The sequence below is a fragment of the Varanus komodoensis genome, unplaced genomic scaffold (assembly GCF_004798865.1).
Source record: "Varanus komodoensis strain SLA01 unplaced genomic scaffold, ASM479886v1 scaffold119, whole genome shotgun sequence".
In the NCBI taxonomy this organism is placed as follows: domain Eukaryota; kingdom Metazoa; phylum Chordata; class Lepidosauria; order Squamata; family Varanidae; genus Varanus; species Varanus komodoensis.
Genome location: NW_025335344.1, coordinates 473,444 through 479,054, shown reverse-complemented (window position 1 = coordinate 479,054; position 5,611 = coordinate 473,444). Strand labels below are relative to the sequence as shown.

General features: G+C 44.8%; 1 protein-coding gene and 3 non-coding genes across 4 annotated transcripts in view; 2 read left to right on the top strand and 2 right to left on the bottom strand.

The window, feature by feature from the left end:
• LOC123018927 (histone H2B 1/2/3/4/6-like) overlaps positions 1–981 on the top strand; it is a 19,639-nt gene extending 18,658 nt beyond the window's left edge. Inside the window, exon 3 of the mRNA XM_044421404.1 lies at positions 971–981. The gene's annotated coding sequence lies outside the window, so the exon portion shown is untranslated. The remainder of the gene's footprint in view (positions 1–970) is intronic.
• On the top strand, positions 847–919 carry TRNAK-CUU. Its single transcript has one exon. It is a non-coding gene; the product is annotated as a tRNA-Lys (tRNA).
• Positions 982–2,104: 1,123 nt separating the features above from the next.
• TRNAN-GUU lies at positions 2,105–2,178 on the bottom strand. The gene has a single exon. It is a non-coding gene; the product is annotated as a tRNA-Asn (tRNA).
• Positions 2,179–2,734: 556 nt separating this feature from the next.
• TRNAD-GUC lies at positions 2,735–2,806 on the bottom strand. The gene has a single exon. It is a non-coding gene; the product is annotated as a tRNA-Asp (tRNA).
• Between the last annotated feature and the right edge of the window lie 2,805 nt (positions 2,807–5,611).

Below are 5,611 nucleotides of genomic sequence, written 5' to 3'. Positions count from 1 at the left end.
GCAGCTCTGGAGGCCCGCGTGGCCAAGGGCTCCATTTCATGCCTGTGCGTTTCTGTGCAAACACTGTTTAGAGTAGTGCCTAAAAAGGGGGGGAAAGGCTAAAATGCATTTTCTGGGAAGACTCGTGCTCTTGAAAGAGGCAAGCCTTTATGTCTCCCCAGTTCTCTTAAGGTGGCATTTACTCCCAAGACCCACCATGACAATTTAAGTGGAGAGGGATTTTTTAAAAAAGCACAGTTGGGGAGTAGAGTTTCTAGTTTCAACTCTAGTTGGGGAGAGTTTCATGTCTCAAAGGCTAAGAGAACATGCAATGGTGACACGCTAAACAAAACAGCCCGGCCCTCGGAAAGTTGCTAAAAATCCTTATTAGCGTTAATGTTTCTCAGTCTTGGCTGAGCTATTTGGTGGGGTTTGGTTTCATGAAGGTAATTACGCCGATGATTGTGGGCCTTTTAAATGTACTGTATATGGGCTCACTTGGAGTGTGGTTCGCTCGAAAAAACAGCTAGTTTATTGGTTCAAAAATTTCTTGCAAGAAATAGGATTTTGTTGTAAAGTTCTAGTTTTTATTCTGCTCGGGCTTGGATCATCTTCGCTGCGATCAAATCTAGCAAACTAAAGTTAATACACTGAAACCTCGACCAGGGAACCGCCACTTGGAGAAAAGATAGGTCGTCGCCTCCTAAAAGCATGACAATTATAGGTTAACTTCTCCTGGGCATTAAGCGCTCAACTGATCTGTGTGTTAAGATAGCAGGAGTAAGACCCTGTATGCGCTTAAATGCTATTAGCGGATGACCCGGTGGACGGTGCCCTATATTTGGCTGACCGGAAAGCACCACACATGCCCGGCTAGCTCAGTCGGTAGAGCATGAGACTCTTAATCTCAGGGTCGTGGGTTCGAGCCCCACGTTGGGCGAAGGCTTTTTGTGCCTTGTGATACACTGTTTCAGGAGACACTGAAAAGCAGCGCTGCCGAGCGCTCTTCAGGATGGAAATATATTCCCCTTGCGTTTCTATCTTCCCAATGCACTCCTGCAATAATAATGAGAAATACCTGAGCTTTAGCTCAGACAGGTAGGCGAGTCTTAATTCCCAGTGAGTTCCAAGCAATTTTTTTTCAGGGAAGCAAAAAGTTCTTACTATCCCTTTCCCATGACTTCACAGATCCTGGAAAAGAAAGGCAGCCTTGTCGGACATAACAGAACTCCGCAGAGGCCACGTAGTGAAAAATATACTTTCACTGGGCCAGTGAAAAGATCACAAAAAATGAACGAACTTTCGAGTTCTGCTAATCGCTTCATCGGACCAGATGCGACGAAAAGCAGGCCGCTCTGCGTGTGTTTGACTGGATGCTACAGAAAGGCAGTCTGCATACCAGGCAGAAAGTTTTGTGTTGATGTGGAAGAGGAGTGCCTTATGCGGGTCAGAGAAATTCTAAGACCTGATGCGACCTCATCCACACGTGAGGACCGGAGCAGTAAGCCGGGTTTCCTCACCCCCCGCCCATCTCTAAAACAAAACAAAACAAAACAAAATCTGGTGATGAACAATAGATTCATTGTTCGTTCACAACGATGTCTGTGTTACCCCCCAACTGTTATTTCGTGCATTGGCTTTGTTATTCAGTTAATGAGCACTGTTTGCATTTCGTTTCACTCTGAAGTCATCTCATTCCCCGCTCCAAACTGTAAATCAGAAAAATGTTTCTTGCAAATAATCCAAGTGGACTCCCATCCAGGAAGGTCTATCCCGGAGCCTCTGGGAACAGGGGAGTAAATAAAAATCATGATAAAATAAAAATGCCATAATAAATGTCGTTTTTAAGGTTCGACAGGAATGGGATGGTTTCGCTACACCGAAAATTTACATAATCCTGTTTGCATGTTACTTCTGGGGCTTGCGCGTTGTGCAGCAATTTATGAAACAGACGCAGAGCTGCGAGTAGGAGGCGCTCCCTCCTCCGTCTAAACATGCAGTGCCATTGCGCCCACAAAGGACTTCAGACATCCACGGAAAAAAGACGGACGTTTTGCCTATTCTCGCTTTCCAGAGCGGCTTTCTTTGGCTAAGTTTCGGAATTTAATAGAAAAGCAACCGCTGCCGTCCCTGGGTGGGCTCGAACCACCAACCTTTCGGTTAACAGCCGAACGCGCTAACCGATTGCGCCACAGAGACTTAGTACGGTCTTTTTCCAGACAGCTTTATAAGGATAATTACAAACCAGACTGAAAAGAGTCCCGCCATTCGATGACACCAAAGGTACAGCGGGATTTACCCGGAGCGAGCACGACAAGAGCAGCCGCCTCCCCTCGAACTGCCCTCGCAAGCCAAATAAACCGACAAGGGGCGTCTTTTTCCTCCTCCTCTGAAAAAAGCGAGAACTTCTCGCAGCGACTGCTCGCCGTTTTATTTTCCATGAATTTGCCCGAGCCCATTTTAAAGCCACGGAATGGCCTCGACTAATGATGCACCGCGTGAAGTTCTGGGCTTCGACTGTCCTCGGCGAGATGCCGGCCCATAGCATGGGGCAAGCTCAATTTCCGAGGTTTTAGGGGAAACGCGTTCGTGTGTGTGGTTTTCGCCTAAAGCGAGCGTCTTTTTAGTAGACCCACTACATGCAGGATCTTTCCCACCAGCATGAGAGCGGCTGGTGCCAACGACCTGCTGCTTTGCAAAAGCCTGCAGCTGGGGACTAGTAACTCCTAGAAATGGGGAGCAAAACTACTCGCTTCTCCCCGTCGGGGAATCGAACCCCGGTCTCCCGCGTGACAGGCGGGGATACTTACCACTATACTAACGAGGAAGAGGCAAAGAAGCTCCGAGCTACGTGCCTCGTATGTCCGAGAATTGCAGGTTGCGAAGGGTCAGCAGGCAATGAACCAATCCCTCTGCAGCTTGCAAATTTTAAATATTTTCGGCGGGCCTTTCAACCTCTATTTCCTGACATCCCAGTTTCTCTAGCTCTGCCTCACTCTTTGCAATTGCAATGCCTTGATATTTAATGTCTGCAATGAGAAACTGTGGGCAGTTACTGATAGCCGTTGTAATTTTGCAAATGCCTAAGGGAATTAGATGTCCAACAGTGGAGCTTCATGCTGTATAGTATGGCAAGTTTTTAAATGGCAGAAGGAAAAGCAAGGATCAGATTTATTTACCTGTTCCTAGACCATCAAGTTACGGAAGCTCTCTGGGCAATTCACAATCACAGCATAGTAAAAACAACACAAACCTTTCTCCATACAAAACGTAAATCAGAATTCAAAGCAATTTGAGCAGCTAAAATCAATTTTAATACAGCCCCCCTTTATCACTGAACATCTCAGAGATGAGAGCAGTCTAAATCTGGCACCAAAAAAAGGGATACCAATTGATACCAGGTGGGCCCAAGAGGGAAGACCGTTCCATAATGGGGCCACCACCTAGAAGTCCACCCGCCTTCCTGCCATCCTCCAAGCCTCCTTGGTGGATTGCACTCAGGAGAAGGCCTCAGATGCTGATACAAATGTGGGGTAGATTTAGGTTGGGGGAGGAGCTCCACCAGGTACTGTGGTTCCCCAAGGACTTAAAGTATACAAACTGCTCTGTGTTGGGAAAATTTGGATAAATCCTGTCTGAAAAGCATTACTTCTGTGTGCTTTTTGCATTGTGGGATCAAATCCTGTGCTCCTTCTCAAAACCAAGCTGTCACTGGTTAAAATGGCATTCCCCCGCTTCTTTCTCTCACCTTTAGCTGTGGGCTACAGTAGACAGGCCATCCAGTCCGAATATACATTGTAAATAGTCATTGTTGGAATTCAGTTTACTGTAATCTTTTGATAGCCCAGAGGGCTTCCTGTGCCCTGATCATGCAGAATGTTTAGAGCGGAGATAAGGGTCTGAGCTTATCATGAATAGTTTCTAGTAGTTTGAATTTGCATGTCTGAGCAGACCTGGAGATGGGTTCAAGTGTCAATACAGGCAATTAGAAAGGTTGTAATCTCATTGTTACTGTGTGATTGACTGACATTCCTTTATCTGTTCTGTGTGTGATGACCTCAGAATCTTATTGTAATCTCTGCATTCTGTCATCAGTTGCCCTGTACCTGTGTACCTATAAATGCCCTGTAATGGTATTGGAGCTTGGCAGCAGAGTTCACCTCTGCCTGCCCGGTAATGCATTATCGTGAGTATGGACCCGCGGGGAACCTGGGTAAGACAATCAAGCCACAGATGGTCTGGACGCTTGGTCTTTCCCACGAACCCGCGTTTTATTCCCTCTTCTCAAATTAAGATTCCGGGATTCTGACATCTGCTACATCTGATCAAAGATCTATGTAGATTATAGAACAGGAGAAAGACCACAAAGGGACACAAGGACACCTTGGGAACAGTCATGCTCCTCCACCAACCAGCAACTTGCCTCTGATACCAAGCATCATGAGGACTACATAACATGAGGACAGAATACATTTGTATTATGTTTTATATTATTATTCTTATTTATTTATGTAAGCCGTCCTGAGGCTTTTGCGAAAGGACAGTATATACATATTCTAAATAAATTTTTAGATATTTTATCTTAATATAAATATTTTATTTAATATATTGGGTTTATATCCCTCCTTTTTCTTTTTTAAAGAACTCAAAACAACTGACATAATTTTCCTCCTCCTCCTCCCTGTCTTATCCCTACAACAACCACCCTGTGAGGTAGGTTGGGCTGAAAGTCTGACTGGCCCAAAGTTACACCACGGACTCCATGAGGGAGCAGAGCCTAGAAGCCAGGTTGCCTGATTGCACTCCCACACTCAAACCACTACACCACACTGTCTCTTTTGCCTTGAGAGTTCTCTTTTATTCATTATTGTAAGAAACACAGGATAAGCAGACAACTTTGAAATTTACCTAGAAATACATATAAAGATACTTACAAATGCTTCAGAGAAGTTCTTTAGGAGAAAGAAATGGGATTTTACCTGCTTAAAATGGTTTTCCACAACTAACAACACACTAGAGAAGCACTCCAAAAGAATACTGCTTCCAAATCAATAGGAATTCTTGGAATTCCCTGCAGCTGGAATTGTTCCTGAAGATGGAAACTCCCTTAGTGCATTTCAATCTCCCCCCTCCCCCAATCCCAACAATACTGGCCCAGTTTGGCTTCATTTTTCTTTCTTTGTCTGGTTCATCCAATAATATTACTGTTCAGCTTTGCTAATATAGAAGCCATGTTTCTCTCACTTCTGCTTCCAACCTCCCAAGCTATCTTTGGAGACAGTTATAATTCCTGGAGTTTACAGAGTGTAGACCCACTAAGGGCATAATCCCATGTCTGTTTAGAAAACTCCCAAGCATTCTTCCATAAAACATTCTTTCCCCAACCACTTTAAATTCTTGAGGCCTAGGAAGCTAGCTTATTTGTGACTTTTTGGCCCAGTATATTCCCTTTTAATCAAGGCAAGAAGGTACGGTAACATGCTTTTCCCTAGTAAACTAAGATTTAGTACTGCCAGGCTAAAACTGGAAACTGCACCAACCAATTTTTATTTAGAAACCCATTTTTAAGCGTGACCAAAGCTCTGTTCGCGAGGGAGTGGGTGGCTCTTAAAAGAGCCTTTGGTCATGAAGA